Here is a 25,460-nt window from a genome sequence, read left to right on the forward strand (position 1 = left end):
ACGTCTTCATGCCAGGAAGAGAAGTGAGGAAAACTATATTCACTATATTATTTGAATATTATTTATTCACTATATCTTTTTACCTTATCTGTATCAGAATTAGGGACATGGAACCTTTTATTTTACATTCTTTTGACTTGACAAGGCAGGAAAAGCTCAGGCGGAACAACATTGGCACTGAGAGTACATACAGTACCTGCGCCAAGGCCCCACACATGAAACTACATTTAAATTAACTTGATCCAGATTGTTATTAGGATCTGCACCAATTTGCGCACACTCATAAATATCAGTCCCCTAAACATGCTTGTATTTTTTTCATTAATATCAATAAATTATTCTCTGAGGAATTAATGAAAATTGAATGAATGTTATAGAAAGTGAAAAAAAAAAAAGATACTGAATCCACCCTTTATATGGATCCACACCAAAATGTAATAGAAACCACAACCTTTCCACGTGGTAATCCATCCTGTAGTTTTTGTGCAATCTTACAAACCAACTAAACAAACATACGGGTGAAAACATAAGCTCCTGGGTGAAAATAACATAAAGGCTCAATTCCATTTAGTGTCCCAGACTGTTCTAGAGACCTGCCAAGCACAACACCAGGACCTCCACCAAGGGGGATGCAGCCGTTATTAATGTTATTCCATAAAGCTGATGTGCTTTTCCTGTTGTGACATGTGAAAATGTCTGCTGTGCCAAGTAATGAGATCCTGTAAAGTCAAGTATTTAGGACAGAAAACATACATCTTTTATATATTGATATGTATTTATGTATATTCATGTCCCTAATCCTTGCCCTGCAACCCGAATGAAATTGAAAGAAGAAGCACTCACTGTTACTTTATAAGTTTTAATTGTTTCGCTTGGATAGAGGAGTTTATCAAGCACTTACTTTTGCCATAAAGAGTCCGCATCAATAATCCAGGTCCCTTATCACCTCCCAACAAATAAAATATCTAGTTGTCTTCCCTGAATATTAATGTTGATGATTATTCTGTTTTTTTTATCCTCATTATAATTAATAATAGCTTTTTGTGTGTTTTGAGATTAGATTTTTGATTGTTATTCTGCGTTACATTTTAGTAAAAGAATGTAATTAAAGGCCAAACAACAGAATCGATTTAACTAGACAGTTGGAGTATCTTTATCTTTAGAGTTTGTGGATAAAATAATACTTAGAATTGATATCCAAACTTTGATCGGGCAACTGTACTGATCAGACAAACAGCAGCCAATCAGAAACGATCTCATTAATGTCCCAACGGCAGACAGAAGCAGCCAATTAGAAACAAGTGTGAGGAAACATTAGGCTCCTGGAACAAACAAGGATTTATCAGAACTTTTTAAAAGAAACAAGGTTCGGAGCCCTGTGCTTGGTGTTTTTATGTGGTTTCGCACCAATAGTCTCATCTGTGTCGTGTCCGGCGGTGAAGCTCCATTTTGGGCTTCACCATCCTAAGGTGGGCGGTGAAAACGAGGAGGGGGACATGGGTAAGAGATGTTCCTCTGTGTTAAATTCACAAAGCGTATCAATTAAATCTGTGCGCTGATTAACGACCTTTAAGAAGATTAGACGAAGACATTTTATTACGCTGCTTTTTAAAAGTTGTAAACTCACCTGTCTTAGCTGGACTCCACCACCTGATGGCGCTGCTGTGGTGGTGCAGGTGTCTGCGTTAAGAAAATAGTTATAGAAAATAAAAAACTTTGAAAGTATAATCTCTGTTTAACATGATTTGATAATACAATGAGAGTCATTGTAACTTTAAGTGAAAAGTGAGATACACAGATTTATTGTTTATGCCCATCATCTGGATCAAGCACGATGCTGCCTTCACGGGAACTCCGACAGAAGACAACTCCTTGTGTATATTTAAATTCAAGGCAATAACAGCGGCGTCATCGGAAAGAAACAGTTCACGCCATGTTGGTGCAATTTAAAAGTTGACACCCTGACGGTCGGAGTAAGAACAGAAAGCTGACAGAAATACTGAAGTAAAGCAAAGGGTCGTCTCAGTTCTCCTCATGAATCTGTGGTGTGATAAAGGAGCAGGACGAGTTAGCTCCTGGTAGCTAACACTTACAGCCGGTTATCCTCTGTTGCTAGCGCAGGTGAGACATTCTGTGTTTAATTCTTAGATATAATATGAACAGCACATGTGTAGAGTTGTATTAATGTCCGCAGAGAAGAGCAGCAGCTTAGTGAGCTTGAAACATCAGTTTCACATTTAACAAATTCAAGTTTCTATACATTTGAACACACATGACCACTTCTTTACGTGTACAGTGTATCATCCTTATCTCCTGTACGTTCACGTTCAGCTGCTGACCTCTGACCCCTCTGACAGCCTTTAAAGTGCTGTCATGAGAATACAAACCTTTAAACACACTGTTTGTTGGTAACACTCAGGTATTGTGATACAAAATGTATCTTAAATCATATTCGTTATATTTTAAAATAAATGAAAACACATTGCTTTAATGTGACTCTAATGTTCCCATTTTGAATTCACAAGTAGCTTTATCAGCATATCAACACAATTCTTTTTTTATCTAAAAGAAGTGAGTGATGAATTTCAAAATAAGGCCCAGTTATACTGGTTATAGTGTTTTTCACATGTGGAGAAATGTAATCAAATGTTAACGGTGTATAATGTATGACTTAAAAGACCTGGAGTCCATTTATATTTCCTTGATTGAAAAAAACAAATTGATATTCTGAAATATGATAGTCTATATAAAAATGCATGGGGCTCTACTATTACCAGTATTTTTAAATTGTTATAAAGGAATCTTCTGTGCACGCAACAGTAAAGTCAATATTAGCATGGTCCTGCACACCACTAGAAAATTGTATGATCTTGTAATGTAATGTTCTCTAAACTGTTATATCTGGTTATTTGGTCAATACCATAGACTGTAAACAAAGATGGATGACACATCTTCACTTCCTTCCAGATAATCTACTTTTGGGTAGCAGCAATGTTGTGCATTTTTATATACAGTCTATGGTTTATACATACTATGAAAGTCAACTTAAGATATACTATATCTTCGGCTAAATTAGTCACTATATTTGAACATGTCTTTCAAAATACTGTAAAAGGAAGTAAAAGAGAGTCAAGGACCTTCTTCCAATATTTACACCTATATAAGGTCATTTAATTTTGAGATTAAGCTCCTCATTTTCCATGATGTCTTAACACAGCACATTCTCACAGACAGACAAGGTTTGTCACAAACACTAGATGGTGCTGTATGATGACCAATAGAAGTAGGAGCCCTTCTGTGAACTACATCCAAACACTTGGACTATCAGCACATTTGTGTATTTCGATTTTCTCTGCACGAAATTCAATAATTTTTTTTAATTTGAATAGCTCATACTAAAACAAATCTCTTTAAACGTCAACATGCAATCTTTACGAAACAGCACTTATATAAAATAGGTTTGCTTGGTGCTCAGTGGTTATACTTAATCCATGCATATCCCTGCAGGGCTCGGAGGGCAGGGGCAGTGAAGGCCAGTGTCCCTGCAGGTAGCAGGTAGGCGTTCAGTGACTCACTCCTCTGGATGGATGAACACCTGTGAGGTTAGTTCTTGTCTCTGTTTCCACTCTTCTTGAAGTTAAGAATTATGAAGAAAATCAGTAGCAGAGCTGGTGCTCTTTTTTCATACATTTATAGTAATATATTTACTGTTAGTTAATGGACATTTCTGAAAGTAATTTCAAATTAAATTTTGATTAATAATCAAGTTTCAATATTCAAGCTTGAACCAAAATACATTAGAATTACACATTAACTCCTTTTAATGTAATAATACATTTCCCCCTTCAAAAGAGTATCCTTTTACTGATGTCTCTTCTATAGTACTACATCTGAGTTGCTATTTGCAATATATCTATATCTCTCTTCATTTATTTTTTAGCTAGCCACGCACTGTGTTTAATATTAAACAATCAATCCTCAGACAAGTAATGCAGGCAGACCATCACTTTCATGCTCTTACTTCCTATCATCGAAAGAAAGGGGAATTGGGCGTGGTGTACAAGATCTACCAGGAGCTTAATTTAGCATCTTTACCAGTACTTTACATAAAACTGTCAAACATTTTCTAAATAGATATTTAATATGAATAAATATTTGTTTTTCCTTTTGGTTGCAAATGTATACCATACAAATGCTGTGTAGTCGGATCTACACATAATAACTAATGTCTCCCCAATTAGATTATATGTATCTTTAATTAAACCCAAACTATTCACCTTTTGGCCACTTGGGGGCAGTGTAACAAGCTGTAAACTTAGCACTGATATGGTATCTTCACATTCTTAATGTTAAAGGTCACATCTCGCCAACACTAAGCCACATTCAAAGTCATGTATGTAGCGGCCAGATGAGGTTCACCAACTGGACTATATCTGGTTCTTTATTTGTTAGATGTTCCGCCATGTTCAACAGCAGAGAACTTACTTTGTCTTTTGTTTGGGCAGGTAGCAGATGCCTCCTGTGACCAGAAACAAGGTTTATGAGAGCAGCGACGACGATGATGATGACGATGCTAAAACCCTTTTGTGGAGCTCCAGGGGAACAACTGAGTCAGGTGATACTTCTGTCTGAGTTCAGCATTACGTAGTATTAATTGGATTGAAACATGTAATTATTCTGTGCATGGTCATCTTCACAAATCAGCTAATTCGTTGTTTACTTACAAATGATTGATTTAATTCAGCAGTGATTTGCTACTAAAAAACTTACGGAGCTGCAGCTTGCGGCCATTTCGTCCACAATGAAAATATTTCGGACTTTTGAAGTCTTGGTAACTTCTGACAACAGCAAATGGCTGTCCAACCCCTTCTTTGAGCAGTTGAGGCTCTTCAGACACAGCAGAGCAGTCGTGAAGGTATGAAAGGGAGAAGTATCTTAAGTGGCTGTCACGCAAGGCTGCTGGGCTTCCTGTTAGCAATGACATCAGCTGAGACACTGGGGGAACTGAAATCTTGTTTTCCTTTAAGATGGTGTAGAAAAGGTCAAGAGGTGTGACCTTTCCCTGTTAAATGTTAAGGCCAGTTGATGGCAAAACCCAAACAACACAAGTGGAACATAATGGTGCGTGGAACAGGTTTTGAATAGTGTGCGACGGGTTTCGGAACCAGGAAGCTGCTGGGCGACATGAACTTTTGCTTCATTAGATTCAGGCACGTGGCAGATATGTGCACTTGTTCCTAAATTTGTGTCTGTGTTGCACTGGATGCGGGAAAGTAATGTTAGCTATTGGGTCATCTTGATTTTATAAATTATTATTGGATTCACGTTTTGAAAATAAACTATAGGTTCCTACATTTCTTTTTTTGTTGCGTAGTATTTCAGTATATACTCTACAGCTGTAGGATACAAAAAGTTATTTGTCATTCAACCCTTTTTCTGAAGAAACTAAAACTTGTGGCAGATCTTTGTAGTGATAAGGAGATGGTAAACCTCCTCTAATTAATACATACAACAAATGCTTATGTAGAAAAATCACATTTCAAAGACCATTCAAGGTTTGTCCCCCCTCTTCTTGCCTTCCCATAATAGCACCCAACAGCGCCACCAGGTTCTCACGTCAACTCCCAATATTTGTAAATGTAGTGAATGGAAATGTGGTGGAAACGCATATTAATCAACATTTTCTTCAGCTAACTTTAGAAGAAAATTAAGACGTCTTGAGTGATTTTACCGGGGTGAAGGAGTTTGTGTGATTTAGAGATTTCGTCTTTTAGCCTTTGAACAACAGATCTAGTCATCCTGCCCACTAACAGGGTTTGACACAGCTGTCACGAGTTATTGAGGCCTCTTAGATGGACCAAACCGGCTTCTGAAAGCAAGAAGTGTAATTCTACTGCACTGGAGCAGATGCTCTCTATAGTAAAGTGCTCCTAAATTACTGTCCAAGATAATTGATTTGAATTAAAAGTTATTCAACTGTAGCAGTGATACCAAATAAGCTTTTTTAAATTTTTTTTTTTAATAAGTATTCTAAAACATTTCAGTTTAGCGTTGTCCACTGTAAACACAACTTTGTTTTTCAGAAAATTTTGAAAGTGAGAGCTTGCATGTTCTGTTTGAGGGCAACTTTAGCCCGAGGGAGGCATTGAGTGATGTTTCCAAAAGTCTCCATGAGCCCCCCCCCTCTCCTTTCTTCTTTTATAAAAACTGAAAGTTCAACACTGTCGTTAGAGGCATTCTTGCCTGCCTCGCTAGGCTGACACACACTAGCCACTAATGCACACTTATGCACAGTTCTATATAATGAAATTCTTCCAGAGGGTCAGTTAAAGTTAATGTGTTCTTTATATTCTCATGTGAAAGATGCCATGCTCAGCGACCTTTGTGTGCACAGAACTACAGTACGTTTGTGAGTTTCTGTGCAACTCTGTTGTGCACTGAAAGCAGTATCGGATGAATTATATCATACTGCACAATGTGAAGATAAAGATGTAAAAAATCTGCACTTTCATCTCTCGTCTGCTCTCTGTGCCGCTGGCCTCTACAAAGATATTTGTAAGAAATAGGTGTATAGGTCAAGTTGATTATCTCTTGTGCTGCTTAAAATATTAACTCTACAAATACTTCTGTCGTTTGGAAATAAGCTCAACGTGTGAAGAAAGAAGAGAAGGGCTGTTGCTGCGCCTCATCTTTCTTGTACATAAGCTGTTTTGTGAGTTATTCAGGCCAAAAGTAAAGCTTCTGCATTACACTCACAGCTGTTCACAAGAAGAGGCTCAAGAAAACGGCCGCTTCTGAGTCGTCCTTTCTTTTCTGCTCTGTCTTGGAGCTGTTTGGGAGAGAGGGAGGGGAGGTGCAGGGAGGAGGAGGAGTAAGGTTGGAGTCCCACACAAGGGGGAACCACTGGCCAAAGCCGTTTCATACTGTGTTCCTCTGAGCTGTTTGTATTCGCTGGGAGTGAGCGTGCACCTGTATCTTTCAGGACGCACTGGTCTCTCTCATTCCAACTGCTTGTTTGTGAGTGCTGTCATGCCAGCGGCTCGTGCAGCAGACCAGCAGGAGGGAGGCAGAACTGGACCGGGCAGTCTCAAAAATAACAAATACTCAGAGCAAAGGAATTGTGTTTGGAGAGTTTCTGCCTCCATTTTGAGACAAAAGAGATCTGAGCAGCAAACTTGCCTTGCCGGGGATGAAGGACTGACAACAAGCAACCTCTTGTGTGGAAGAGGGTAAGTCACTCACAAACAGCTGAAGTTATTCTGGCTTGTTTGGCTTCGACCAGGATCTGTATATAAAGTGTTTACCTTCTTGTGCAACTCCTTGTAAACCCTTCAGCAGACCGAACAATACTTTCACCGTGTGTGAGTGTGTGCATGTGGGGGCGTGTGTTGTGTTTGTTGAATTTCACGATGCCTTGGTTGCTCTGTGGTTCATCTCTGGATTAGACTCAGCTGCTCTGGTTCTCTCAGGGTTTGTTTTGTTCTCCCCTCGTTCATCTGTTCAGACATGAGCACACACACACCTCCACACACAGGAAGCAACTGGACATTGTGATGTTTTCCCTCTATAGGCCAGACATTTACCCCTGCTTGTTCAAATAACAAACGTTTAGTTGTAAACCATTAACCTGTAGTACTTCAGTAATAATAAGATAAAACAGCTCAGTCAGTCTGCAGTGTTGTTGGTAGATTCTCTCTGATTCTAGAGAGTTTAGTTTTGTTTCTTTTATAAAAATTGTGTTTAACAAAAATACCACATTTGATCATTCTGGGAAGTTGTCATTTAATTACCTGCCTTATGCGTTTTTTTTATTGTTTGTGGTCGGAGTTATTCTTCTGGTGCAAAGTTTAAATATGATATAATATAATTAAATATAATTATGATCAGGAACCCAAAGGACATACTGTATGCGTAGAGTTTTGTGCTAACTTATAGCTTTTCTCCGCACTGTTAAAATAGCATCAGAATTGATCAGTCTGGCAGTAGATAATGCAGAAGGTGGCGCTAATTTAAAGTCGAATAAGTGTTGATTTTTCATGAATTCCAGGTTTGAATGTTCATCAGAGGTGAACAAAAAAGTTTCTGGTCACCACTGACACCCAGCAGTGTCCAGACATGACAAGATTTTTGAACCAGTCGAAAATGGAACCAATCAAAGTGGAAAACCAATCAAAACCGCATGTGCATGATCAATTAAACATGATTGTGAGTAACAAACACCAGATAATCAGAGCCGGTAGTTGTAAATCATTTGGACCCAGCCCGACATTGGTCCTGAGTCAGGTTGTGATGGATCTAAAGAGGCTTTCAAACCTATCATGCTTGGTCCGGAACTTCTGACTTTTCCGTTTACTCCAAACTAAAGTAACAGGTGTGAAAGGTGCCTCAGACCAAAGTTGGGACCAAGAGACCAAAATTTGGTTCATCCAAAAGAGGCGGTTTTGGTCTGGATCAAGCAAAACCAGGATTTGGATCTTTTGCAGTGTGAAAGCACTTTCTTTAATAATGGAGACAGTCTCAAACAATAGAAGAAGAAAAAGAGGATTGCACACAGTCTTCGCCTCAGACAATATGTTTGAACAATGTTAATTTTGCTGGTAGTAATACCTCAATGATATTACAGTGGCAATGAAAGTAACAAAGTGAACCGGTTCATTCATTTTCTCCATTCTCCATTCAACCACTACTTTCTTCTTTGCATTTTATATAGATATACAATAACCGAACTGACAACACGCGTAAGTCAAAGCCACCCAGGTGATGATGACAGGACGTACATTTGTCACACAAAAGTTTTTAGTGTGCTCCCTAAATTACGATATGAAACAAAAACTAACCAGATCAAATGAAAACAATGTAACAAAGACCATTGTCTGGACTTTCAGGTGTGAAAGCATCCTAAGCCAACCTGTAACGATCTCCACTTATCTCATTACAATAGGAAATTAAAATTTCCTTTACTCTGAATTAGTGAAGTCAAATCATTTTACCGTATAGGTTATAAACCCCGCCTCCTCCATGTTAGTTGATGTGACTTGTACCAAAGTAAAAAGTCAAAGTACATTGACATTTTTCAAGTTAGGTTTGTTTTATTTGGTTATTTAATGATAGGGTGAGACATCATGATTGACAGCTGAGAATGACTCGCTATTGGTCGAGTGTGTGGTCAAGACCTCGACTGCTGCTCCGCTCCACGATCACTACTGTGTAGACTCAGGCTCCAGAAGCACAAGATGGTGGAGCCCATGTCCAGGATGTTTTAGCATCAATTTTTGTACAGTGGTAAGAAGTGGAGACTTGTTGTCCATCTTTATGTGCAGACTATGATCCATACCTAAAGTTACCTGCTGAAAAAGTTATCGTTCAGAGCAGAGATAATGAAAGCCCGAGTGATGAATTCCTCGTCTCATGTCTATGAGGTTAAGCACTCGTAAAATGGCTGACCACTCTTCGGTAGCCCCAGTTAGGCAGTTTGAAAATCTACACGCTATCCTGCAGGGAAAAAGATTAAAATAGCTCTGCTGTTTTTCACAGGTCTCTCTGATGATTACCGCTTGGAAATACTGACCAGAGTCATTACCAAACTATATTTAGTGATCTTGCTCACAATGCTGCAAACATAGGAAAGTTGTGGGACAGGACCGACAGAAGAAAAAGACGTTGACATATAGGAAGATGGAGTTACCTTAGAGTACGCTTCATGTAAATCAAATTCAAAATAAAACGGAGGTACTGTACCGGGGTAGCAGCAAAAAATATTGACAAAAAAGACGTGGAGGTTGTTGGGAAGAGAAAGTCATGATTCAGCCTCTGCATGCTTAACATTCTTAGCTGCTGACCTCTATGGAAAATAACAACAGCCGGGCTTGAAGGTCGCAGTGCGGTGGCCAGTGGCTGAAGTTGACTGGGTGCAGACCCATTATGTTAGAAAGAGATATTTTAACAGAATGATTAAAAAAATGATAAAAACGTAATGTAACCTTACCAGTAATGATTTTCCTTATTACTCAGAAAAAGACCAGAAGTGTTGAAGATGCTTGTTACCTCTTCGCTGTCCATCTTTAATGTATGTTAATAGGTTAGATTATTCTGTTTTACATTAGGACCACAGCTGTCAGTGGTGTTTTTGGACTCAGACTCCTGTCTGTACGATGTGTGGTCTATTCAGAAGAGACAGACATATATATATCTGAAAATAAAGTAAAGTTATAAATAAAGACATATTTACGTTTTGATTGTGAGGTGTCATAGGTTCAGGGTGGATTATTGCAGTCAGGAAATAAGTCTAAATTTATCTTGCTTGGAAAATGGAAAGGACGGATCACGTAATTGGCATGAGGCTTAGGGTTGAAAAGACAGCATCATTACAGTGATCACAAACCATTTCACAAACGGTTCAGACTAATCCCTGAACAAACATGTCAATGCCAATGTCATGATGAGGCACCCGTGTCAACCCAAACAGGAAGTGTCTAAGGTGTTTTCTGCACATGGATTTAGTGTTAGCAGGGAGCAGATATTTTTGAAGTAAAGCATTAAGGCTTAAATCAATATTTTTCAATAAATATTTGCAACTTTTGTGGACGTTTTATTACTTGATGTCCCTTCATCCACTTCCGTCACTTTCCCTGCTCCTGTAGTATTTCCTATCAAAGCTTAAGACTTCTCATCTGACGTCAATTTATGTTTTTGGCTCAGGTGACATTGGATGGTGGTAGCTTAGCATTGCTTCATATTTAGTGCAGTGCCTGCTCTAAACTTGTCTGTTTGGAGCAGGCTGTTTGTTTGGCCTGTGGCAAAGCTGCTTTCAGCTTTTCTTTCTGAAAGCGTACAAGTGCAATTTATTGAGCTGCGGCAAGTAAAGACCGACTGCAGCTCCCGACCCCTGCAGAGAGCTGTCACCTGTTTATTCAAAGTTCAGTAAAGCTCGACTCAGTACACAGAATCCTGAATTGGAGAATCAGTTCTCTTTGCTGTTCTTGTAAACGTGCTGTTGTCTTGATCGATAACATCTCTTAAGTTGATGAGTCCCAGACGCCGCTGCTACAGACCGATGGAAGTCTAGTAACATTGAACGTATCACGTGTCCAAATCGCACCAAATTCGACACTGCACTTCTTTGGGCCCTTAACAATACACATGCCAATTGTGAAGCAGATAAGATAAATGTTTCTCAAGATATGCCCGCCAAAGACAGAAGAGAGCATCCATTAGTAAATGGATGCTCTCTTCAAAATATTCTATCCCTGGCCACAATCATAGGGTTTGTTGTTGGAAGCTTTGTCAAAACACAGACATTTCACTCTTTTATTGTAGGATAGCATGTTCATTAGTTTGGATGAGTGGAACCAGTTTATTTTATCCACATTATACAGCTTTATCATCAGTTTGTGTGAATCCCAATGGCTCTGCGTCCATTCCAAGTACTGTATATGGTAAATGGACTGCATGTGTATAGGACTTCTCTGGTTTAACGACCACTCAAAGTGCTTTAGAGTACAAGTCCATCCACGTATCACACATCGATCGCACACTGTTGCTACAGCCATCAGGGCATTTAGTGTCTTGCTCAAGGACACTTTGGCAGGTGGATCGAACCATGGTGAACCACCCGTTATACCTCCCGAGCTGCAGCTACATACAGTAAGCTGACTGTAGGTTACCAGCCTAGAGAGGCAGTATAAGTTGAAGCAAGTCCTCTTAAACCTTTTTATTTGAGCTGTGAACTGTTGGATGTGGATCTGTGGATACATATGGTTTGCTTATATGAGGAGAGAATCAGTAGAGTCTGCTATGGAGCCACATCCTTGTGTTAAAGAGTGCGTAGAGATGACTGGTTTCAACCTGCTCAACTTTTTTTTTTCAGTAAGGACACCTCCTCGTAAATGAAACGACTCTAATAAAGTAACTCCTGCTGCGCCTGCCAGACCACACGCTCGCTGTCGGCTGTAAAATATGACCGTGCTGCTTCCCTTTTTCTCTCCTCCGTCTTTGCACTTTCGACCCCTTCTCATTTCTGTTCTCTCTCTCCCACTTGATTTTTTTTCTTCCTTTCTGTGGGTTCCTGTTTTGCCTCTGTCTTCTTTTGTCAACAATGTACCTCCCTTTTACTATAGTCAGTTGTTTCCCTTTGTCTGGTTTCAGCATGTTGTGTTATTGTTAATCGACAAACTGCACTTTCAGTCCTGGAATATTTAAAAAGCTTCCATACCATAGCCCACTACAGTACGCCCACATTTAAATCCCTAAAGAGTTTTAACTAAAATGGAGTGAGGTCATAAATCCAAACCTGACATTAATCATTTTGTATATTTTTACAAATTGAAAAAGTGTCCTTTTCTCTAATAACGTGTTCAACAACATTTAATAAGAAATCTGTTATTTTCGCTCGACCTTGGTGGCAGTGATGTTTACAATAGAAGTCATTTTTTTTTACAGTCAGGAGACAGTTTTGTAGCACACATGAAGAATAATGAAATTAGTTTCTCTGTTGACCTTTGGTGATCTCTATCCATGCTGCTGTCATTTGTGAAAGTGTAGAGATTAAACAGTGTAAAAATGTCATATCATAGGTGTCCTGAATTATCAGGAATGTTTTATTGTGGTATTGTTTAAAATGTGCCGAAAATGTTTAAAAATTACTAAGGCTGTAATGATTCTCAAACCCTAACCTTCGGTTTCGGTTTGAGAATCGTGTGGGTAGACCGACTTTGTGAATATACGGACTGAACTCTTGGCGTTGAGACTGTGGGAGACATCTCACCAAGTTTTATATTTAAACATTATATTTATTATTAATAAAAATGATAATATAGCCACCACCATATCGCATGTGCAACATAAATATTAAAGGTAGAAGGCTTTAGCTGTAGAAGCTTTTTGTCAAAGCTCATTTTCCTGAAATGCAGGTTTCAGTTCAACTTAAATGTGAAAAGTTGTGCGAATTGTTTTCCAGAAGTCTTATTTCAGCTAATATCAGAATGTCATAATAATAATGAAGACAACAAACTAATAAGCTTTGTTTCCTAATGTTCAGATCCCCCTGACGGCAAAGTAGGCTAATTGTATCTGGGAGACTGGCTTACTTTGGTTAATGCTGGACAGTGTCAACCAAATCACCGCAGTTATCTGCCACGGTACCAACGATACCAGTAGCTGTTGGGAATTTTACCGTAGTTTACCATGTAGTCATTAACCATTTCATCCCTAGTGTGGGGATTTTATTTCCGTGACTGTCATGTCCACACGGTGGTCACAGTAGAGACAGATACATTGTGGTCTTGTAAGAACAGCTTTTGTTGGAATGCAAACAAAACAGTCGCTCACAGAAGAAAAGTCCAGCTCATGCTTGAGAATATAACAGACATAAATTGTCCTGACAAAAAGGTCTGTTGGCTGGTTCTTATCTTTTTAATGGGAAGGATGGCTCTGCTCACTGTACATATACTTCCATACCAGCCAGATCTTTTTCTGCTCTGCAGGGCCTCACTGTGTCAATCCCAGTAACCTGGTGGTTGCTTCTAAGAAGTCTGGCTATTGACCAGAGAACAGGACCAAAATAAACAACATACTGTGAGGGGATTAAGAGTGTTGGAGAGCTTCTAAAATTACAGCCCTCAGAACATATCCAGATGTTGCCTTTCTGATCCTCCTCAGGTAGCACACGTGACAGGGCTGTAGTGTGCAGAGGAGCAGAGAGGAGCGAGAGTGGCTCATGTACAGCAACCCTCTGGGTTAACCTCTTAACATTCTTCTGCCGCCCTGGACTCCAGCTGGTGTGATCAACCTGCTGGAGGCAGAGGGTCTCCCAGTGTGGAGCCGGCTCTGTGTCTGCAGCTGATCCCGTACTGAGCCGCTGAGAAAAATACACAGTGTGAGGCTCGCTGGAAAGAAAGGCTATTAACTCTCAGTCACTCACTTGTTCCTCTTCAGGCAATATTTAACCTTTCAAAGTCATTGAGTTTTACTCTCACTTACCAGAGAGAATAATTTAAACAAACAAAGCAAAGAAGAAGCAAATTTTAATTTTAAACACTGATTTTCAACGTTGACCCTGTGTTCACTTGAATATGACAATTAAAACGTCACCTTGAAATGCATAAATCTGAAGCTGTAGGAAGTAAAAACAAAGTTTAAACTAAATCTGAAAACAAAATATCATATGATTACCTCAATATCACTTGCATGCATATACATTTTAATTTCAACATGGTTCCCAAGAGCCCTTGAAAGTGTTTGTCACAAGTCATTAAAACATTAATTCAATTGGTGCAACAAAAAATATGAAAATTAAGTTCTTTTTGTAACGTAATGTTAGGAAAAGGCCACGTGTTGCTTTCTGCGTGTCTCCTGCCATCTCCCACCTCTTCTACTCTTCTAAATAAATCTGCATCTATCTGCTGAAATGAATGGTTTTGCTACCCTGCATTTTGTCCTCACAGAAACAAAATTATCATCACACTGTCCCCACAATTGTGTTATTATATTGAGCAGCCTAACTGACAAAACAAGTGATAAAAAAAAAAAGAAATCACACGTTATTTTACCACCCTGTGAGTTGGTTCAGTCCAACCTGTCGCTGATTGTTTTCCACAGCGTGCTCTAGCTGTCAATCACAGAATGGTGAGAAAAGTGCTGCTTAGCTTACCTGCGATTGTTCCCTGAAAACTGAACACAGACAAAAATTGGCCCACTGACTACTATCAAATGTCAAATTGGCTGAAAGTCGCATTGTACTGTAGCAGAAATGTTGGAAAGAAACTGTGAGGCAACATTGGTTTAATTTGCCAGCTTGTACACTTAGCGTTGGCTAAGTGTCAGATAGGATTTTGCTGCAGAGACAACAGCAGCACCTTGCAGCAGCAAGTTATTCAGACCATCAGCGGAAAGTGAGAAATGCTCACCAATCTGTTAAATTGTTATTTCCTTTCCATTATGCTGCTCAGAGTCGTCAGCATCCTCTTTGTCTCCTCTTGTGCCGGAGACATTGTTAGAGATGGTCATCATGCATTTATCTCCTTTTTATCAGTATTGATTCATGGCTTAATTTATCTTGGTGTCAGAAATTGTATTACCTTTGTCCAATCAGTAAAAAGTTAAAGTTATCTTTTTCAGTAAAAACATATGACAAATCCAAGTTTAAAATTGAGTCGTGCAATAAATAGTCCTTGATTTGATGTAAAGTAGGATAAAATAAACTGCTTTTCTTATGATTATTCATTCCTGTATCACACTACAATTACACGTAGTGGTGGAATTAGATAGTTGATGTAAGGCCCATTTCATTCATCTAAAAGGTGTTTTTTTGCAGTTTGTCGACCTCTAAGATGCCTTGTGACTATTGAGAAATGCAGGCCTCATGCTTACTATTTTTGAATCATATTTTTAATGATCAAAATCATCTTGTAATGTGTTGTAAAGGTATTTTTTATTCATATAAATGTTTGTCCTTGTTTGACCTCAATGATGGCTTCAGCCTGTAACCTCAAACTATTTTAGGACACATAAGGGTTTTATCAACATAATTTCAAATATGAAACATCCATTCTTCTTATAATCATTTCCTGTCCTTATCCGCGCTGTTACATGCTGGTCTTGATGTGTTATTGGTTTTTATAGCCTCCTCAATCTAACTTAAATGGATCAGTGCATGCTGGCTGGAGCTTGATCGACTCAATCCAAGTGGTTAGGTTTAAATGCAGACAATCTGTTTTAGATCATTTATTTTTTTGTTTTTGGAGGGAGGACCCACAGATCCCTGCCAATTATGTATCTTTCCAAGTTTGCTTCCCCACTATATAATATTAACAATTAAAAATGATCAAATATTGCACCATTATTTGGTTTATCACAAATAGACAAATTAAAGAAATTAAAATATATATGTGTTATTGATGAATCCGTATGATATGGGTGTAATTTAAGAGAAATTGTCCATTATTCAGCCTCTTATTGTAACAGGCAGTAGGAGACAGAGGCTTGAGAAACAGCTGCATTCCCACAACACTCTCCAGCACCCTGCTGTGTACTGCTTCCAGAAAAGCTCCACCAATCAGCTGGTTGTGTTTAGGTTATAGATTCCTAATGTCAGTTTTATGAGTTATGGTCTGAGTTGGGTATGCTAATCATGGTGAAGGATTTATGGACTTTTAGAAATCCTGTCTCCGCAGTGAAGTGGCTGCCTCATGGCAATAAAATCCCTTGGTCAGCAAAAAGGTTTGGTTATAGAAATATTTCCTGTGGTTTTTCCTACACTCAGAAGTCTGCCACATGGCTCAAAGATAGAGGATTTAAGATTAAACTCTGGATTAAACACAGAAACCAGCAATAGTTTAAAGCTGCAATTTTAAAAAGGAACTGTGCTGATATTACTGCTTTACTGCCATCAAAGTCTGCTGACAGGTCTTGGGGTCTATTGCCACATATGGGAAAAGATTCTAGTTGTCTTTGGTTTCAGAGAGAGTGAAAAGTAGCTCTCTCTCTCTCTGTGTGTGTGTGCGCGCGCGTGCGCGCGCGCACACACAAAAGTAAAATGGGAATCTCTTTCTAGTCTCTTGAGCTTGGTAGACTTATCTCTCTTAACCAGGTACATGTCTATTTTGTATTTTCTGTAATTGCAGGTGAGATGGGAGTTGCTGCCTTCGGATTATCAAAGACAAAATAATAAGAATAGAGTTTCAGATTCAACTCTTGATCGAACATAGGATTCCTATGAAGAGACTTGAGTTTAGAATTAAAGCAATATTTTTAAACATTCTCCAAACCCAATATAAATCTATAAATTCATCTTTAATTAGCTTGTATTCTGGGTGTTTATACTGAATTCCCCAATTCTGGATTTTGAAGACAGTGAGCAAAAATGACCAAGACCAAGATATGATTGATATAACAGATTATATTAAACATATCTTTGGTATTTCTTGCTGCAGTTTCTTGTTCCACTTTGGCTGACATACACCCTCATTTTTTCTTTCAATAAACTGTGTGTGTGTGTGTGTGTGTGTGTGTGTGTGTGTGTGTGTGTGTGTGTGTGTGTGTGTGTGTGTGTGTGTGTGTGTGTGTGTGTGTGTGTGTGTGTGTGTGTGTGTGTGTGTGTGTGTGTGTGTGTGTGTGTGTGTGTGTGTGTGTGAATAACTCAACAACGTTTTAACAGATGCTCGCTAAAATTGGTGAGAATATTACTTTGGAGGTTATCTCTAGATGATTAACTTTTGGGGTTGATAAGTCAAAGCTCAAGCTAAAGGCGTGGTCCAGAAACACTCCAAGACATCTTGGATAATAAAAGCTAGAGAGACGATCTAAAGCTTTTATTGATTAGAATCAGAGTAAAGTTAGAAAACAATGTTATGCATAGTTTGAAAAAAAAGATTCTATATGGGACAATGGACGCAACCTAAAGCTTATGTAGATTGAAAATTATAAATGGTCATATGGTAGGACTGATGTCGTGATGTCACTCTGAACTACGAAGATTACATCATTCGTATAGTAATGCATTAACTTTTGCAACCGATACATTTATTTAGATTTACCAATTATCCGTCATCATATGGTGTAAGTGACATCATGGTGATGTCATTATGAAATGGCATTATTACAGAATGAAAAAGTAATCATTGCCTGATTGGGTTAGATGCAACATTTATGCAGGGTATGCTTTGCTCCTCCCAAGCTTTTTTAGTCTACTCTGCAAGTCATGTGGCTGCAGATAAAGAATATAGAAAAAGTTGTATCAGTGCTTGAGGGATGACCATCTGTGAGTGTGAAAATAAACACTTGGTTTTGGGTAGCTCTGCATTTCCTCTTTCTCACCACCCTCCATTAAAGATGGCTCCATTCACTTATCTCCTCAATCACAACATTCACGCTTTACTTCTTTGTGCTTATCACTTGTGCTAGTGGTAAGAGTGAAGAATCAAACTAACAGACAAAAGAGGATTATAATGAGTCCTATTAGTAAACTGATCTCGGACTGTTCAGTTAGTCTTCTGACAGATGACTGGTTCCTTTCACTGGACTGTTTCCACGCTAACAGTCACATCATTCCTCTTCTGAATATCCTCTCTGGTACCTCTCATCCTAATCCCACTTCTGGTCCAGACTCAATGGCCTCATGTATCCATAGTAACAACATACAAACAACTGGCCTCACAGACTTTCTGCACATCTTGGGAAATTCCTCTTACTGAGCGTCCTAAAATTTTGACAACCATTACATGGCTCCAGACTAACTTCAGTTGCACCAGCACGTAATTTAGATGCACCCAAAATCTTTCACTGCGACTTTTGGATACCTATTATACATTTTCTTCACAGTTCCCATATATATTTGTAATTTCTGAAGGGCTCGATATCGCCACTGATTTCCCAAATCGATTCACAACGTTTCGATTCGATTTCAGATTCCATTCAGTTTAAGGATATTTCATTCTGTTATACCAATTTTACCTGGATATGAAAGTTCTCAGAGAACTAAAGCTGTAAACTGTGCAAGAAAACCTCTAAGTTGGTGCATTATTACAAAAGTATTTTTAGGTAGGCTCTTCGCTATAACAAATTTTGTTGGACAATATTTCTTCCCAGAATGATATTATTGTCATGATAATATAATAGCATTATCATGCAAGTACACCCTTTCATAGAGCAATGACCTTAATTCTTAAGAATATTCTGTCTGACATTTGAATTAGAATTCAAAATAATAAAATATCCTGAATAAATGAGACATAAACCAAACACAACCAAAACAATAAATAATATTTACTCTCTGGCTCTGTTAACATAAATTGCTCTCGAATAAATATTAAACATTTGGTACAGGATGTATGTTACCAGCTCGGTAAACAGGATGGGATGGTTATGATTTACATGAGCTTTGAGGTTTGTATTGTATTAAGTTAATATCCCAGTGTTTCCTCGAGGATTGCGTGTGTGTGCGTGCCAGTCCCATTTTCTTTGTGTTTAAACATGTGTCTCATAAACTCTGGAGCGAATCAAACAAACACAAAGTAAACTTCAGTACTGTTCAGGTCCTGATAACTTGTGATTAGTGTTGGTGTTTATTGTTCAAAGTATAAAGTGAGCGCAGGTCAGCAGGAGTTTGGAGGGAGGACACTGACACAGAACAAACCAACTGCTGCCTCTGCTCTGATCCTGAAGCAGCAGCGCTGATCATTTAGCGTGAGCGCTCCATATCGAAAACCCTGTATTCACACTTTTTGTCGCCACTGTTCAACAGTTTTTGCCTCATTCATCGCATCTAATTTCTGCTTCACTGTCCGTGTGTCAGTGTGTGAGTGAGTGGGGTGGGGCCTGTGTGTGTGTGTGATTGTAAACTCTGAAGAGGAGATGAGGAAGCAACACAACTCGCTAAAATACAGAGACACAACCAGTGTGACCAAGGACATTTTTTTGTCTCACTGCACAGATTTTGGGTCGCACTCTGGAGCTGTGTATTATTTTCTATTGTATAATCTCCGTAATGCATCACTGTCCTTGGGAGTTGATCTTCTTGCCCTGAACTTCAGATTTCAGTGCTCCAAGTAATGAAATGAGTTTTTTTCCTCTGGTCTTTTCTCTTTTACTGCCCAACATTCTTCTTTCTATCCGGCTATTCATCTCTCAACCTAAGCCTCTGCATCGTGGGCTGAATCAGCATCATGAGTGGAAATGCAGACCCTTGGGTCAGAGAAAAGGCATGAGTGTGCAAAAAAGGCTGAAGTGCACATTTCCTAAGTATCTTCTATCCTCGGATAGCTCCCATGGCTGTTGCCCGATTCGCCTTCCAATTTTTCATTCCTATTTGCGTATATAGTCGATGCTCGTATGAGGAAGAATTTGAGTAAAATGGACGAAGGGAACAAGTGTGTGTCAGCCTGAACATGATATCTGAACAGCACAGGAACACACGTGTGATGCATGTTTACTGGAAAAGTTTTCAACCTGCATTAGGCCTCATCAAATTAATTCATGGTTGGCTGCGTCAGCGGAGACTTCAGTCTGAAGTCACTGCTAAAACCAAAAAATCAGTAGCACAATGATCAAGAAGTTCAATGCGGTTGTGCGTGGAATTCAAACCGCGACGTTGCAGTTATATGATATGCAACTTATCCTCTCTGCCATCAGGACACCCCAGCCCTGCAGATATTATTCTAACCCCTCTTCACTCGTGCACATGAAAGCTGGAAATGTCAGACCTGCATGAAACCCAGGTCGACTTCAGGCTCACAAGTTGCTCTAAAAGGGCTATTTGTGAAACAGCGAGGGTCTTTCTTGAAGTGGACCTTGTCATTGCTCTTTGTTTGTTATGTTTCCAAGAGGCATTTAGTTGAGCGGCCAACACCCTACCTTCATCATAAGGATGTAGAAGTCACTTTAGGGCTGTATAGAAATGCAGTACAGTGTTATTTTAATCTATGTTCGTCTTTGAGCAGGATTACTCAAAATCTACTGAACTGACTGTGAAGGTGTTGGGTATGGCCAAAGAGGGGTCTCTTCTTTCTTTAATATGGCGAGATAGGGCGGTAGCCTGGGTGGAGGAATGCGGTCCACTAGCTGCCTTCTATTTTATTTTGTTGTCATAATACCTTTGCAATTACAGAATTGTGGAAAATTCAGATATTGTATTACTGTTGGTAATATTATTAAACCTGGACAAGGATTTCAAAAATAAATTACAAGAAAGGAGAAAAAAGAGTCGCACACAGTTGGAATGGAGACTATGGATCAAAATGGAATTAGGTGTTGATTTTATATAATCTGTTCAAAATGGAGATTCTAAATAATGTAATTCACACATTGAAAGTTGTAGCATTTTTGTCAGATAATATATTTAAAAAAAACATTTTGGTGGAGTTAAAGTCCCAGAGACAGCCCCAATGGATTGTACAGTTTCTGCCTCAGGGCGAGGTTCCACAACTATCAACTGGAAAATGTATATTTTATGTTCTATACCTCAAAGACGATATTTCAGATTACTCTTCTAAGTTGTCCTGCTGTACCCTGTGACATGTAGACTCCAAACTCAGTGCTGCTAAATTGCTAAATACTGTTCTTCAATGTCTACCTGAAATGATCTCAGTCAAAAATCATGTCAAAGTTTGATTTGAATCTATTATTAATAGGTTTTCAGAAAAGCACTTAAGGGGAATATCAGACATGCTCCTGTTCCTCTATGCTGACGTCCTCTCCCACTCACATGCTGGCAGAGGCATGGAGGAACTAAGTAAACAAACTTGCGCTTGGGATTATAACAAGCCAATGACGTGGTTTTTCGTTTTAGAAATTCTTAGCAGTTGTATTGAAAGGCAAAGCCTACTGACTTAAGCTAATGGAAGAAACTTCTGCATGTGGGTTTTCAACAGTTCTAGTAATATTGTGATACCAATGTGGTCGTCCAGACTCTCAACATCTAACGGATGGATTAGCATGACATTTTGTACCAACAGTCAAGATCCCCAGAGGATGAATACCAATGACTTCTGTGACTTTTCCTCTAGTGCCACCATGACAATGGGATTTGTTTGTTTTTTTGTGAAATATCTTGACAAATATTTAAATGAACATGAACATGTGTGCCCCCTACAGGATAACTTCTAATACCATAGGTTATCTTCTTACCTTTCACCTAGTTCCATCATCAGCTCAAAATGTCACCATGTCCATTACTGCATTCCTGCAAAATCTCTAACATTCCCATCAGCTTCTGTTGTATCATGCTAAAGTTAAAAATGAGCTAAACATTTGCGAGTATTCGTGACCACAACCCCTTCAAAGTGAAAAACACCTTATAACACTGACACATATCACCAGTACATTTCTTTAGCTTTCAGATGATGTACGTTAAGAATTCATAGAACTGAGTGTTCATTATTATTAAGCTGTCATTTTAATAACTTTCCTGGGACCCAACATCTTGGGTTTCATTCACATAACGTAAAGTCTCCACCTTCCCTGGTATCTTCAGGGTTCAGAGCATGTTGACCTGCAAGTTTAGCCTTGCAGGATGACACAGAGGCTGTGGAGAATGATTTATAAGCCGTTTTCAGACATGACCTTCGGGTAAAATTTGAAGAATTGGCTACGGAGTTCATCCGCAGTTTGCTTTTCACACATGCACAACACAGCAGGAGGTATTTTGCACAGACGCGTTCACAACAGCAACAAATCCTTCACATTATTCAGGCGACAAGTGGAGCAGCTGGGTGCAGCAGGCAGAGGCAGGAAGCGACGTATTAGCTCCTCTGCAGAGATCACATGATTTTCTTGACAACAAACAGACACTGGTGTCGGTTCTTATTGTCACAAACTCTCTTGACATCTTCGTCTGTTTGTTCTACGTGTGTGTGTGTGTCACCACTTTTTCAACCGGAGAAATTTGTTGTCTTTTAATTTTTTTCATTTTTGCATCTGGCGCGTGTTAGAAGCGTCATCACCTCCCCCCCATCGCTCGCGGTGAATCCAGCAGTGGATCCCCTGCTGTGTTCACACATCGACTTCTCCTGGATTTCTAAGGACATTAAGTCAGGCAGGGAAAGTCCGCAGATTCACACATTCACCTCCTCTGGAGAAAATATGGAGGAACTGTGGAGTTCAGTGCATATCTGAAAGCAGCTTAAGAAAGAACACAGTAACATTGTTCAACACTGTAAAACTACACACTTACAATTAGTGAAAGCATTATTTCTACAACGGTAGTATTTCTATTACTGTTACTCTCGCTTGCTTGCTTGAAACCTTTCCACGCACCAGTCTGTCCACACCTCTGCTTTATTTTTTAGAGGCTGACTGATTTATCAGTTGGTTGATATGAGCATTTCACATATGTATAGGTATCACCAATTGCTGATATTTATTTTATTTTACAGAATGCAGAAAAAGATGTGCATTTATGTTTATTTTCTGAAGCCAAGTACGATATAGTTGGTTGTATTTGCTTTCTTTTAATTTTTTGATAACGACATCTGAGGAATCAATGACATTTTTGCAATATATACATCAGCGGATATATTGGTATTAGTAATTTCTTACTTACTGATAACGGCATCAGCTCCAAAAATCAGTTGTGCTCTAGTAATTTAAACATGGCAGTGGAGGTTGATAGCGACATAGCCTTTTATTTTTGAGGCGCAGTTTCCCGGTAAGTCGTACATATTTTTACATATTTTTGGAGAAGAACAAAAACAAAGAATAGAATTACTGGAATTAAATGAAAGATGGGAATCTGATTTCTGCTGGATAATTGTAACCATCACACTTCTCAAACATCAGGATAATCACTGTAGCACAGTTTAGCCCAGTTATCTCCTCTGGCTTCTCCCTCTGGATCCCTCGATCGTTTTTCCTCTAATGAAGCTTCTTGTCTGTTTATAAATATGCCTGGCCATGAAATTGAAGTCACTTACTATCGTCCAACATGGTTAATTTGGTTATAAGATGTTTAGTCAGAGCCATGTTTGCCAAATCTCTATAATGGTGGTGCATGACCCACAGTCAGAATGGCCACAATTACGAGAACTAAGACACAGGTTGAAAAATAACAGAACATCCCTGTAACAGTGCTGCTTTGTACCTGATCATTTACCTCGGACTATTTCCATTTAATTGGCTGCAGCTGTTTCACCCTCCACTGAAGATACGTGCCGCTCTGTATGAATCTGTGTGCACGTTCATTGTGCGCTGTTTGCATTGAGCTGGATCAAATATCTCAGGTTTAAGGGTACATCGTACATATTCGTTTAAAATGAAGTTGTCTGTGTTTCTGCATTTTGGCTCCCCCCCTACACACACACACACACACACACACACACACACACACACACACACACACACAACACACACACACACAACACACACCCGTAAACAAACAGTCGAGCACACACACACACGCACACACACGCATGCTTGCGCGCCCTTTACCTAAATAGCAGTAAATTGGACAGAGAAGGGCCACCTGGTTCCTGTGTGTTTCAGAGAGCTTTACTTTTAGGGCGAGCCTCGCTACTTAGTTAAACAAAAGGGCCTCCGTGTTGGTCCTCTAGATAAACACACTTTCCTGAGAAAACACGGACACGGTTACACTTTAACTTACCCAGGGAGGCCACAGCGACATCCTCCCGGACAGTTTAGGTCGGATTGGGCTAGAGTTCAGACCCGCAGCGAGAATCATGCGCTGCACGTGAAACCATGCTGGCCTGTCAAACAATGGAGCCTTTGACAGCCCTGCCCTCCCTCCCCGGTCCACAGTACAGTCGGAGCACTGTCTCTCTAGGGCTTGGGTGTCACTCCCCATCTCTGTTGTGCTCCCCTGGAGCTGACCAGCTGGCTTCTAGGCTCTGGGATGTGAAAGCAGCCGCACAGAGGAGGTACAGTCAAAGTTCAGCCCAGATTAGCCCAGCAGAGAGGCCAGCAGCATCTCAGCCAAGTCCAAACTATTCCTGCATAAATAACCTGATAAGACTGGACAGTTTAGAGGAGGCTGAACTGCTCCTTTTTTAGTCCGAACCATCTCAGATCCTCTCAGCCCTACTCTAAAACAATTTTTTATGATGTGGTATTTTTTCAAAGCATCTCTACACATATAAAACACTAGAATTTCTTTAAAGGGATAATTAGATTTGTTTTTTTTGCAATAACAGTGTTGTCTTCCAGTGACACATTGACAAGGTTGTAGTGGAGGCATACTAACTGTTTAGAGTGGATTACAGGTGCTCTCTGCTATGCTCCAAGTTCATACAGTCATATCACAAGTATCTCTGTGCATGTAAAACACAAAGGAAAACGGAGGTAAGCTTACAGTATATCACTGGGATAAAAGAATGTGTTGAGTGGTCTTATGCAGAGACAAGAATGCGGTTTCTTTGGTATAAGGTCAACCCTGAAGCCATTGAGCCAGGATTTACAGTACGTACAGTCAGGTAACAGTTTTCAGTATTTCAAACAATGAATAAAGGCTTCTTATCTCCGTGGTGGATGATGAACATAAATGCAAGCAATAAGTGTTATCTGATGATGTTGTTATGTGAAGCTGCCACCTCCCCCCCGGCCCAACAGCAGTCGTGTAAACAGACAGCACTCTGGAGGAATGCTGTACTCTGTGACCTCCCGCCCAGAGTGCTGTTACAGTGCACTGAGTTCAGCTGAAACAGCCTGCCCCATGCTGCGCCTCCCCAAAGCTCCGCCTCGCCCTACCCCAGCCTGAGGCCCCTCAGGGTGGAAAAAAACACACCTCTTTCACCCAACACCACCGCCTCCTCACATACATACGCAAACATGAACAGACACACACACACACACACACACACACACACACACACACACACAGACACAGACAGACAGACAAGTGCTCAAGTGCTCCCTTTCTTTATCACCCCAGCTGTCAAAGCAGCAAGGTTAGTTTCGACAGTTTCAATCTATCTTCGTTTGAAAGATCTAACGAGTCAATTTATTATACTTAGCCCTGC

At 39.6% G+C, this 25,460-nt stretch overlaps 1 long non-coding RNA gene across 2 annotated transcripts in view; it reads left to right on the forward strand.

Annotated features, from left to right (window-relative positions):
- The first annotated feature begins 4,218 nt into the window (after positions 1 to 4,218).
- The window catches only part of LOC124854850, a 44,545-nt gene continuing 23,303 nt past the window's right edge, over positions 4,219 to 25,460 (forward strand). The window contains exon 1 of one of the 2 annotated variants that reach the window (XR_007034856.1): positions 4,219 to 4,615. This is a non-coding gene — a long non-coding RNA (uncharacterized LOC124854850). The other variant, XR_007034857.1, reaches the window with a different exon arrangement.

Source organism: Hippoglossus stenolepis, chromosome 15 (genome assembly GCF_022539355.2).
Source record: "Hippoglossus stenolepis isolate QCI-W04-F060 chromosome 15, HSTE1.2, whole genome shotgun sequence".
NCBI lineage: Eukaryota > Metazoa > Chordata > Actinopteri > Pleuronectiformes > Pleuronectidae > Hippoglossus > Hippoglossus stenolepis.